The 13,430-nt window shown below is 42.7% G+C and overlaps 1 protein-coding gene across 1 annotated transcript in view; it reads left to right on the plus strand.

Moving 5' to 3' along the window:
• The first annotated feature begins 7,743 nt into the window (after positions 1-7,743).
• KCNJ16 (potassium inwardly rectifying channel subfamily J member 16) overlaps positions 7,744-13,430 on the plus strand; it is a 46,026-nt gene continuing 40,339 nt past the window's right edge. Inside the window, exon 1 of the mRNA XM_081849829.1 lies at positions 7,744-7,819. The gene's annotated coding sequence lies outside the window, so the exon portion shown is untranslated. The remainder of the gene's footprint in view (positions 7,820-13,430) is intronic.

The following is a 13,430-nucleotide window of genomic DNA, read 5'->3' on the forward strand; positions in this document are numbered from 1 at the left end:
ATCAACGTAAGACTTTTATTGGAGCCGTGAAAAGGTTGTTGTCTACAGCCTGATGATGTGCTATAATTCTTTATACAGTTAATTCCCTTCCAAAACACAGCTTCCAAAACACAGCTTATCCAGTGATTCTGGAGCAGGTACCAATTGGGTATGTTAAATGCACCTGGTAATAGTGTAAGCAGAATGAATTAGGAACTATTAGGACTCCCAACTTGGCACAGGACACCTGCTCCTCAATGTCTTTTCCTCAATATTCAGAAAAAGTCAGATAAAGATGTATCCTCATCTATGGTTTCCCTGTGATAAGCCATGGGTGTGTGTGGTCTACCAGAAGAATGATGCTTGGGCCCTGGCTGTGGCTGAACATATCCACTCCCACTACTATGTTCATATGACCAGCTGGGACCGTTAGTCCAATAAACTCAAGGTGGTACATATGGTGGCCCCCATCCCCATTTTATCCCCACAAAAACCTTGTGAGGTAGGGTAGGCTGAGAGATAGTGACTGGCCAAAGCTCATCCATTGAGCTTCATGATATGAATCTGATCTCCCACGTGATAGTTCAACACTAGGACCACTGTGCCACACTGGCGGTCATGTGTGTCCCTGTGTGTAACCTTGTGGGGTCCAATGAATAACTGGACAGGGCCATAATAATAAATGGGCCCTCTGCAAAGCTGACTAAGTGGTGATGTTCTGTGTAGATTAGCCAGGGGCTAATTATGAAGGAATCCAGCAATGAAGCCACCTCAGAAGTTGCTTTTCTTAACCTGTCTCAAAGGACAGATGGAAGGAAGTTATGACTAAGACGCAAGTGGAGGCTGGTGCCCATTGGTACAGAAAGCAGGAAGGCCAAGAATAGGTGGAGCTGAAGCCAGTGAGAGATGGAGGAAACTAATTCTAGTTTTGTCCCCGTTCCCCTCCCTTTTGAGTTCTACAAGGTCGATGCTGAGATTAAAGAGGAGGAAGCTTGCATGTAACGCAACCAGCACCCATGGACTGGTTGGAAGATAGAAGGCAGGCAGGTGAGGGCTGGTTGAGGGCAGATTGTGGTTGGTGGGGCAGTGCCCTTTTCTCCCTATGGGATGTGACTGTGCTGGACATGAGGAAGAAACAAGTGAGGAGTCACTCTTTCCTTACCATTGTTAGGCATCTTGTTATTGTTCCCTGTCTTGTTCTGAACTGTTCTTCAACTCAAAGCTCAACCCCAAGTTATGAGGCTACTATAAAGCTTCAGAAAATAGACTATATGGTGGTGCAGTAAATGACGGTTGTCGTGTGAGCTGGGTTAATGATGAGGCCATTGTACAACTCCTGCCAGTGGCAAAGTCTACTTGGTGCCATACAAGCCACATCCCCCCTCCACTTCAGTGGATTATATGACCTAGTTCTGCCTCACAAATGGAGATGATCAAAACTCATTCCCTACTACACTACTCTACTTCAGAAGCAGCCCATTTGTGGTAGCCCTGCTCCCAAACAACTGATCTAGCTTCTCTTTGGTTATGTTTCATCTGTGATTACGTGGTACGGTTAAACAACGTAATGCCACTCAATCTGCCTGCTCTTATGTTTTTCCGATGCCCGCTTGGTTTTCTTGGAAGAAAAAAAATCAATTTTTTCTTTAAACATGTAGGAAGAACTTTCCTAATGGTGCTGCTGAGCACAGCTAACCAACGCCAGCTAGTCACTCTTAGGTATTAATTAAGATGTTGTGTGGGTTCATTAGATGGAACATCGATAGCTAAATCCATTTCTGAGGAGAGTGAAATCAATGGTGGCCTCAAAGCTACGTCAGAGTGTGGGGCCTGGGGCTATGGAACATTCCAAGGGTCAAGAAAAGCTCTTTGCAGTTCCACTTTCTCTTCCAGTTGCCTTCGTTGAATAATTATTTTCCCTTCTTCAAGGACGTTAATTCTGAAGTAGGGATGAAGAGTTCACTCCATTTACAGTTTTCATGTATCCTTTCATAAGTCTGTTCCATCCTGCTTCCACACTGAAAAATGTTGTTTAAATCTGAATTGAATGTAAGTTGGACTAGACGTTCTAAGGGACCTCTCAACTCTGCATCTACACAACCCCAAGCAATTTATCTTGGGAAAGGGGCATATGAAGAATGGAATAACCATTATGTGCCTGGATGGCTCAGTTGGTTAGTGCGTTGTGCTGATAATGCCAAGGTTGCAGGTTTGATCCCTGTATCGGACAGCTGCATATTCCTGCATTGCAGAGTGTTGAGACTAGATCAGTGGTTCCCAACCTTTTTTTGGCCATGCCCCACCTAAGCATCTCTAAACTCCTAATACCCCCCGACTTATAATTCTTATTATTCAAAAAGCGAACTCCCATTCATGTGGAGGAAGCCTAAAAGGCCATGAACTGTTAATAACTCATTCTTGAACTGCTCCCGTTAAAAATCAAATTGCCTCTGCTGTGGGGCATGTGCCCCACATTGGGAACCATGGGACTAGATGTTCCTCAGAACCCCTTCCAACTCTACAATTCTATGATTTGTAAAGCTGCTAATTAGTGAAACAGAAACTTCAGGAGCACCTAATTGTGAGTCTCCTCCATCTTGACTGGTTAGGTGGCTCTCCGTATGAGGCAGATATTCCCATATGCTCCATGAGGGGAATGGAAACCAGGTGTAAAGATCTGGAAAGGGGCTGGTTCAGAACTAGAATGAGAAAGATAGAGCAGGGAGGGGAGAGACATGACACAGATAGCCAATAGCGCAAGTAGCTGTTTTAATTTCCAGTCAGTGTGTTATGCACATGCTGTGTAACTCCAGCTTACAAAATGAGAATGCTCATCTGTAATATCCCCCCCCCCATTTCCCCCTTTTCCAATACGATTTTCTTTTCTTTTTATATCTTGCGTGCGTCGTCGTTAGCGCTGCCTTTGTAGTGGTACGGGCTCGTCTTTCCTACAGGCGCGACGTTGCCAGGGAGAGGCACCCGGCACTGCGTGGTAATTAAAGCCTTTGTAGATCATGCATATTTTAATTATGACTTGTTTTAATGTTGAAAGTATTGACTCAAGCTGCCCACATGAGACACAGCCACACATTCCATGAGGGCCGGCAGTGACGGCCAACACATTCCTCAAGATCCCCAAATATTAAACAGACATTCACTCGTTTTTGAGCCTTGTCTGTTTCTAAGCATCTATAAATCAAGCTGTGTAATGGGTGTGCGGAGAGAATAGCCTCCCAGATGTTGGAAAGTTGAACCAAAGCACTAAGAGTGGCAAAAAGCGGTGGCGACACTAGAAGAGGGGGAGAAAACCCACAGGCTGTTTTGTTCAGAATATGAGCGCACCTTGTCTTTATTAAGGGACAAGCAGAGGCTGGCTTTCCACTAACATAGCCTCCAACTTCCAGCCCGATTCCCCACAGGGATCCAAAAAGTTCTCGAGTTTCGACCTGCACAATGGCAGTGTTCTAAGCTCTGTTGAGGTTGGGGAAGGTTTGGTGTTTTTTTGGTCAGTGAAAGGGGTGTCAAATAACACAGAAGTGCCCTAGACAAAACAAGATGTGTAGACAGGATGGAAACATCTCAAACTGACAATTACCTGATAGAGAAGGAATATGTGTCTACATAATAATAATAATAATAATACAAAAGTTCCAGGAATGGAAAAATCCCTGCCTATGCTTCCTGCTCTTTTTTTGTTATGCTGACCAAGGTAGGAAGGATTAGATTTCAGCTGCCAAAAGAAATATCGTCTGTATGCTTCTCATTCTCGAGAAGGAGAATGCAGACACACAGACCTTTTCCAGTTCCCGTCTTTTGTATTTTTCTCTCACGTAATGCCAGTCAGCCAACGGTGGGCACCACAAACCGGGGCTGCCAACTGAATGAAATATTGCGGGGGCCCAGGTAATTATTTGCATGACACAGTGCATCCACAACATTTGAGTGGCATCAACTTTGAGAGGTCCTGGCCCCCTCAAATATTTTATCATACATCATTAATCAACAGAAAGTGAAAGCAAATAAGGTGCCTTGCATAATGGCTTTGGCAAAGCCAGCTACTTTTTTAAAACTCTGAGTAAGACTTATTCTTTACATATTTTAGGGAGAATTCAAAATATTTTATTAGAAATTGCAAAAGAAAATTCTGAGAAAGCCTAAATCCCCCATAGAAAAATCTAGCTTTTTAAAAGAAATAAACTAAAATGTGAAGTAGTTTTACTAACTTCTCTTTGTACAACCAGAAGAGATATGGGCTTAGGGTACACTTGGCAAATAGACTACCAAGCTATGCTGCAGCACACAAATCAATTATTTTGCAATTCTTTCTTAAAAAAAATATTTAATCGTTTTTTCGATACAAACTACAACCGCAAAAGACACTACAACAAAAACCATAATACAATGGTACCTCGGGTAACATACACTTCATGTTACTTACGCTTCAGGTTACAGATTCCACTAACCCAGAAATATTACCTCGGGTTAAGAGCTTTGCTTCAGGATGAGAACAGAAATTGTGCTCCAGCAGCGCGGCAGCAGCAGGAGGCCCCATTAGCTAAAGTGGTGCTTCAGGTTAAGAACAGTTTCAGGTTAAGAACAGACCTCCAGAACGAATTAAGTTCTTAACCCGGGGTACCACTGTAACAATAACACCATTTGACAATTCAGATTTAAATAAACTGATATACCTATGACTGCACCCTTTTAACAATATTTCCCCACCTCTCTCTCCTCCCCCCAATATTTCTGTAGATAGTCTTTAAATTTCTTCCAATCTTCTTCTACCGACTCTTCTCCCAGGTCTCGGATTCTTCCAGTCATTTCCGCCAGTTCCATGTACTCCGTCACCTTCATCTGCCATTCTTCCCGGGTGGGTAGATCTTGTGTCTTCTATTTATTAACATTTTAAAGACTGCAAAAGAAAGACAAAGAATTAAACAAAACAAAACAAAACAATACGATACAAAAACAAAAACACCACACAACACCAACCCCCAAACATTAAATTGACAAAACCAAACAAACACAATTTAAAACACATCTAATAATCTCTCTCAACAATACTCAACAATACTCCAGCCCAAGAATCTGTTCAACAACCTCAGCTTTTGTAGCTGGAGTCAGTCAGCACTCCACTTTCCCAGGCCAGATGGAAAAGGGCCAGTAAGGCAGGGTGCAGGTCTTCCAGGGCTCACAGCCAAGATGGTCTCATTTAAAACAACACAGATAAAAATTAAAAACAATTTAAAAGCAGCAGCCGCAGTCCTTGTGAAGCCTGCCAAGCCCGGTGGAAAGAGGCAAGGGGGGGGGGTCCTTTCAGGGTGTGTTGAAGGTAAATGAAGCTGACCAGAAGCATTTGCTTGTTTGATTATTTAAATTTATATGCTACTTTTTCATTAAAATGATGAAACAAAATAAAAAAAATTCCTTCCAATAGGACCTTAAAGACCAACTAAGTTAGTTCTAGGTATGGGCTTTCGTGTGCATGCACACTTCTTCAGATACACAAAATGATGATTAGAGTGATGATTAGAGTGGCTCAAAACAGAATAACAAACAATGGCAATTAATACATCCCCCCCTAACATTCAAATGCTAAATCATCTCAAAACATAGCCATTTAATTTTGTTTTGTTTTGTTTATATAGCACCTGTATCTTACAAGGATCTCAACGTGGTGTACCTGGTTCTCCTCCTCCCCATTTCATCCTCACAACAACAATCCAACATATAACTCGGTCTGATTATTATCATAATGTTTTAAAGTCATCACAAAATTACTGGTCATTAAAACAGATCAGTTAATGACAAACATAATACACATTCTAATAGGGCTATCGTAGGCATAATCATAGGCATGTTTTATAATTTATGTTTTGGAATTTGGTGGGAGGGCAGTGCCTTGAAGCTACACTGATTCGTCAGCTCTTTGCTTTAATCAACTAATGATGAAATCCATTCCACCACCATCCTTCCCTTCAGTGTAAGGTCCCAGGGTAGACATGAGAAAGAGCATGAATGGGGGTTTGTGCGTTATGTGCAATTTGGAGCAAAGAAGTAACTAGGAGGTCAAGAGAGGGTTGGGAAAAATATGATGCACACCAAGAGTTTTGCCATGTCAGGAAACATATACAGTAGTATCAAGAACCTACAAAAGCAATGGGGACGTGGGTGGCACTGTGGTCTAAACCACTGAGCCTAGGACTTGTCGATCAGAAGGTCAGTGGTTCGAATCCCCGCGATGGGGTGACCTCCCGTTGCTCGGTCCCAGCTTCTGCCAACCTAGCAGTTCAAAAGCACACCAAAAATGCAAGTAGATAAATAGGTACTGCTCCGACGGGAAGGTAAACAGTGTTTCTGTGTGCTGCTGTGGTTCACCAGAAGCGGCTTAGTCATGCTGAGCCACATGACCTGGAAAAACTGTCTGCGGACAAACATCGGCTCCCTCAGCCAGTAAAGCAAGATGAGCGCCGCAACCCCAGAGTAGTTCGCAACTGGATTTAACTGTCAGGGGTCCTTTACATTTACCTTTATTTGCAAAAGCAATGTAAAATATTATTCTGCTTTTCCATAAATCCATCAGTAGGCATGGCTGGGATCAGCTGTCTGGGAATGTCTGTCTGGATAAAAAAAAATCTCTATAAGCATATGTTTTAAAACCTGTTTGGTGGAAATATTGTAAATACTTTTATGAGTTTCTAATTATGTTATTTTTTTATTTACAGTCAAACCTCGGTACCCAAATGCGTCCATTTTGGACCATTGTGGCTCCTGAACGCTGAAAACCTGGAAGTAAGTGTTCCGGTTTTTAAACATTTTTCGGAAGTTGAACATCCGACGCAGCTCCTGCAGGAAGCTCCTGCAGCCAATTGGAAGCCGTCCCTCATTTGTCAAACATTTCGGAAGCTGAATGGGCTTACAGTACGTTCGACAACCAAGGTTTGACTGTATTTTGAAGATTTATATATCACTTCACACCATAGCTGTGGTTCACCATTAATGAGCCATAAACACAAAACGTGCTTAAAATGCTCTTAGCATGTTGGAAAAAATTTTTTTTTAGCAGGTATGCAGTGCTTTTTGTTTTTTAATGTTTAGGGGTACTCTCATTTTGACTCAAGGAAATCACCATTTTATAGTTCAAATCGGGGGAAATAAATACAATTAATGGACAAAAGTACAAAGGTTCACAAAATGTTTAGCGGTATGTGTACCCCTGCGTACCTCCCAGAAAAAAAAGCACTGGAGGTATGTATGGAGTGTCTGAAGGTTATTGTGTTCCCCCTTCTGGAGCAGCCCTGGCACTGATTAACTGTTCCATTTAATGCACCACCCACCTCCTTAATAGTAGCTTAACCCCTTCCTTTTGCCTGCTCTGGAAATTTCCACTCCAACTTAGGGCAAACAGAGGAAAGAAAGAGGATCAAAAAGAGAGCTCTTTTGCGATGACTTTTCCCTTTAGTGACTTTTCAATAGGTAACACCAAACCAGGTATTTGTATTATGAATGGTGGTTGGATTTTTGTTTTTCTTGACCCAGGAAATCTTTCTCTTTTTCACAGTTGTTGAAATCCTAGCCTGAATGTGATCCAGTGACTTTTGTGAATATTTCAGCACACTTTTTTTTAATGGGGTGGGCATGGCGGCCTGTCACCTGATTCTCAAGATGCCAGGAGCAACCTAAGCAGATTCCTGGAGCTAGATTACAGCTGCAAATTGGGGTAAATGTTTAACTGGGGACTTTGGAGGCTGTGGCTTTGGAGATGTCTGATCCTTAACGCAACCCTTGTTTTCTTTTACAGTTTTGTGATTGCAGGCATGGAGGTAGCAAAGGGACAATGGTAAGTGGCTTCATATTTGATATCACTATTCCTGTTACATCTATAAATTTGACACCGATACCAGTGTTTTCCTGAGTGGCATTCTCTACAAAGAAACAGCAGAACATCAAAACTGTGCCAATATTCTCTCAGGGAAAAGAAGGCAATGTTTTAGAGCAGAGAAAAGGGCAAGCACCTTGACTGACATGAAAAGGTTTTGGAGGGTGTTGTTGATTTGATTTACTTGGCATCTGTAGTGATTTGTCTCTCGGAGCAAGCTGGTTGAAAGCTCTGAAGTTGAGCTCTTGCCATTAGGAGGATCTCTCTCACCTGCAAATCGACTTTGCTCTCACAAGGAAGTTGTTGTAATCGTGGACATTTTATGGTGGGAAACAGACGCATACTGAGGAAACATGCCTCTTAAATACATAGGATTGATTCTGAAGGAATGTGTTTCCTCTATGCACAGATACTCTTGGAGTAAATCAGTTGAGAACTGCTTGAATATGAAATCCACATGGGTTTTTGAAAGGTTCATAATCAGGAGCAAGCAGGAAATCTAATCTAATGCAATGAAAGCAATCATAGAGAATGTGATGTGATGTTAAAACAAGGGCTTCAAGTGAGTGAGATCCTAATGGCAATGATAACATTTTCCATATGTGTTCCTCTGTAGGTATTTTTCCATGGGCAAAAATGTTCCATTGCAATGGGCGCCTAATGTTTTCTCTCTCTTTCTTTCTTTCTTTCTTTCTTTCTTTCTTTCTTTCTTTCTTTCTTTCTCACTGAGGAGTGGACAGGACAGTTAACAAACCCACACAGGCAAGCCTCAGAGCAAAAACTCTCCTCGAGAAATATTTGTGGAGAGTTAGTGGAGATCCCTATTCCTCAGAGTTACAATTCTTGATTCTCCATCCCTCTTCCCAGAGAAGTCTGAGAATTGTAACTCTGTGAGAGGAATAAGGGCTCCTCATGACACTCAGCACCATTAACAAACCATAGTTCCCGGGATACTTAACAGGGAGGAGCAATGACTCTTTAAAGTGGCATGATACTACTTTATAGTGCAGATGAGGCCTAATTCTAATTTTGCCTGCCTTCTCCTGCCTTCTATGAATGGCTGGCCAGAGATCTTTTGTCACCTGAGCAAGGCCAGTCCTACCATGAGGCAAAGTGATGGAGCTTCCTCAGACGGCAAATTCTGAGGCATGGACAATGACTAGAAAGGTGTACCATGTGGCCTGCCCTGTAGCCCCTAGGCCAGATTCCTGTCATAGCATTGCTGGTGTACCAGTGAAGTGACCTGAGGTGACCTATCTTGGGTGGCCACAGGGAGCAGGAGATCACAATCTGGCCTCAGCGCCAGCGGCTTCTAACTTGGCTTTGGGTCAGCCAAAGATACAGCCAAAACCAAAGCTAGGGAGAGCAGTAACAACGCCTCCTGGAACATCCAATTTTCACATATGCTCTCAGTGAAAAAGGGGAGTTCCTACAAAGCAGATGCATTGCTACTGGTCTCCTTCCAACCTGGATCTGTGTTGGGAGCCATTAGTGGGACATATTGCCTCAGGCACAGGGCCAGCTTAATATATTTTGGCACCTGAGGCAAACCACAAAATGGCATCCTCTCTCCACCAGGGAAGAAGGGGTGAGTGAAGATCTACCTCAGGAACAAGGGGGCGGGGAGTAAAGCTCTACACTGGAATCTGATGCCTCTGTGGATCCTGCTGCCTGAGGTGGTCTCCTCACCTTTCCTCATGGGTGGACCATCGCTGCTGCCGGTGGTGTGGTGGTTGGGGCTTCTGGGTTACAGAGGAAAGGGTTTTTGGACAGGCCTGAGCCTCAGCACCTCTCTTCTTAAACATGCATTTCAAACTTGAATAGCTCTGTAGGTCAGAAGGGGGGGGGGAACTGAACAAAAAGCTATCTGCCCATTTAAAGCAATGTCTTCAACAGGGACGCGGACTTATAAAAAATATTGGGGGGGCCCGGGAAAGCTCATGAATAATAAATAAGCTCATGAATATGCAAATAAAGTGGCACCGCCTCCTCGTGAGCGAATAGGGGAGAGCGTGCTGCGCCTATTAATCAGCTCCAAAGGAAATTGGGTGGAGCTTTTGCTCGGGAGGGAGGGCAGGAGGCATGCAGCCCGCCCCTTCCTGTGCATTTTGGGCTGGGGGAGGGGCGGCGATGGCGCTCTGCTGGAGGGGCGCCGGAGATTATTGGGGGGGCGGAGCCCCCCCAAACGAATTTTTGAGGGGGCTCGGGCCCCCTCAAGCCCCATGGAGTCGGCGCCTATGGTCTTCAACAGTTGTTGTTAAGTTTGAAAAGCCCATTAGGTTTCAGGATCTTCACTCCCATTTGTTCCCTCCTGGGTAATTACTATTGGTGTGGGAAAATCAGAAAAGTTCTTTGTAGGTCATCACTTGGCAGCTAAGGAGGTCAAGTACAACTACAAGCTAACATGGTAATCAGCATGATTTTGGGCAAAGTGGGGCAAAAATGCCTTTCTCCTCATGCACTCCTTCTGTTGTGAGCGTGAGCAACACAGAAGATGAGTTCTACTGATAAGAACTTGCCTGCTGTGACAATGACGGCTGAAGCTTTATGCCAAGGATGGATTTGGATAAATCTACTATGAATTCACAAATAAAACCCACAGGGGTAATTTTGAAAGTAATTTTTCCTTCAAAATTAAAGTAACTGTTAACAGCGAGCTTTTCTCCAACTCTTTAGAACTCTTAAAAGTCAATTAATATAGCTCAACCATCAATCTGTATTCTAGGTGAGTTGTTGGATAAATTAAACGTGACTTAAGTTAAAGATGGTATCATACTCCTATCATTCATTAGTGCCTTAGATGGGTTCCTATTCTACTCTTTTATGACTGTTAGCACTCCACTTTCTATGAAAAGATTCAGGGCAGCAGTGAAAATCATTTCTCTTCTACCTACTTTTCTGAAAGAAAATATTCCTTTAAAGCCAATTCTGTGCATGCTTAGAGCTACTATACAGTGTGACTCTGTCCTGGGTGTGGGGAGGATGCCATTCTCTGCAGTGCTTCAGGCTGCAAAATGTCTTAGAGCAGCCCTGCTTTGAAGCTAGAGACTTTTAGGTAGGCTTGACCTTCTAAGTCCTTTTTGTTTCTTCATGGACAATCTCTTTCCTGGGCCACCACAGTCTCACTTTATTCACATTTTCCACTGCAGAGCTTATAGAAATCTCCTCAGAAGCAAGCTTATAGAAATCTCCTCAGAAGCAGATTGCACTGGTTTCAGTGGTGCTTACTTCCAGAAAATGGGTTTGGGCCAACTTAACATTTTCTACCTGTTGACCTTTCCTCTTTTTCCTATCCGTGATCTGGGATTCACATTCAGCAGAATGAGGTGCTAATTGAGTGGCGAAATAAGAGTGCTGAGGTGATAAAATTGACTGGATCAGTTCAGGTAGTGGTGGTGGTGGTGGGGGGTGGAATCACATTTTAACATTCTTCTTTTTTTTTTAAAGGGAAAAAAATAAGAAACTAGTGCAGCAAAAGAACAAACTGGGATAGGACATTTCTCCCTGATTGGTTGGCCTCTTCCTCTCCCATCTTGTAGCAAGCCTAATAGTGGGAAAGCAATAAAAACAACTTTCTCCATCTGTACTCCAGTCCACTCTATCATCTCAGGAGTCTGCATAGACTAGACTGGTTTCACCTCCCAAGTGATCTGAGCAGAGATTGTGTCACATTTGTGATCTCCTCTGGGTTAAAGTTCACACTTTGGATGTGAACAGAAATGTTTAAAAGCAGTTTCAACTGCCCCATCCTTTTCATCAACATGCACCATAGACCACATTTCTGAACCCAGTTAGGTGGAACCCATTGAATTCAGTGGGTCTTACTTTTGAGGATGTGTCTCTAGGGCTGTTGAGATCCATAGCAATGTCACTTCCAAAAGGCATCTAGGCGAAAGTGCTTTGACCAGCTGTTAACCCAAAGTCTATAAAAACCAGTGATTGTCAATAAAAAGTAGCCTCTGGAGCACTTCTTAATAGATGAGCCGTAGGCGGAACAGTCCATGCCAAAAGAGTGGGATTTCACACTTGCTTGTCTGCCTGGGGATATATTTAGCAATTTGAATGCTCGTGATTTGATGAACAGTTGCTGCCTCATGAAACAGATGGCTTGCGAAATGATCTCTAGGAAGGCTATATAAGGTCAAACACCAAACGTCCTTTCTCACATTTAATAGCACTGACATGAATGCTGAGTTTGGAAAATGGTGCTTGTAAGGCTGAGGTGCCAAAACTTTCTCAGTTTTGGAAACAATGCAGTCGCGCTCTGGCCTTTTATTTTCAATAGTTGTTGCCATGTTTTTATCACACTGTGGTAAGTAGGCTGGATCTGGCATGTGGGTAAGAGATTACCACTTGACCAGACCTGATCTGGGATGCCATTTGTATACAGAAGCCTCTTTTAGGGGGTGAATTCTCTTCTCTGGACTTGGATGTGGGAGTCTGCCACATGTCTTCATTCTCTGGTGAAGAACAATTCCCCACCATGTGTTCTGGTGAACATGAGAAAACGAAACTATCTTGATATTATTTTTCAAGTTTTAAACTCTTTCTTGCCCTCTTCAAATGAAGCTTTCCTGACAAGATGCTCAACTTAAAACAGTCATCTTGATGTAGTCACAAGCAATCTTTCCCCTAGAGGAAATAATCATTCTTGATCAAAAATGTCATTTTTTGAGGGAGGGGGAAAAGTAGAAGGCTCCATCACATAATTTATGAACAGAATCATCTGACACTTGATAGTAACAGAGAATTCTAACTCCTAGTGAAATTACTGGCTGCCAGTAAAAGATAATTCTTATGCAACCATTCCAGCAAAAGAAAAAAGAGAGGGGGTGCAGAGAGAAAAATGAAATGAAATATTTGGCGTGTTATCTATTAGTCTATTGTACTTACTTGCTTTCTTTCAAAGTAATTGTGCAATAATGATAGTTCAGTAGATGTCATGCGTTGATGGTGTTTATTCGCTATGCAAATTAAAATTAAAGTCAACTGAAAAATGGTTCTAAATTGTTGCAATTCTTGTCAATAGACTTGGTCTTTGGGGCTTTGAAATCCTGAATCACAGCTTACGTTCTGGAAATGGGGCTCCCGCAGGACTTGACATGAAATCATAGAATTGTAAAGTTGGAAGGGACCCTGAGGACCATCTAGTCTAACCCCCTGCCATGTAACTGTCCCATACAGGGATTGAACCAATGACCTTGGCATTATTAACACCACGCTGCAACCAACTGAGCTATCCATGCACTGAAGTTCCTTAAAATGAATGGAGATTACGCAGCTGCAACATTTGTTGGGGTCATCCCTTTAACTGGTGGAAAAAATATTGTTAAGGTTGGCAGGATTTTATGATTACTTTGCTTTTTTATACTTAATAATTTATAGAGGCACCCGCAATGCATGATCCAAATCAGCCTTGTTAAGGGGTCGAGAGATTGAGATACAACAGCTGGCTGTGCTGTGGACAGTCAAAGGGATTTTTAAGGGATTTACTCATTATCATAGAAATCACATACTGTCTTGCCTTTCTCATTTGGTCTGATAGAGGAGGGATCTATTCCTTGCTGCTACT

Source organism: Podarcis erhardii, assembly GCF_964252035.2.
Source record: "Podarcis erhardii genome assembly, chromosome: 2".
Lineage (NCBI taxonomy): Eukaryota > Metazoa > Chordata > Lepidosauria > Squamata > Lacertidae > Podarcis > Podarcis erhardii.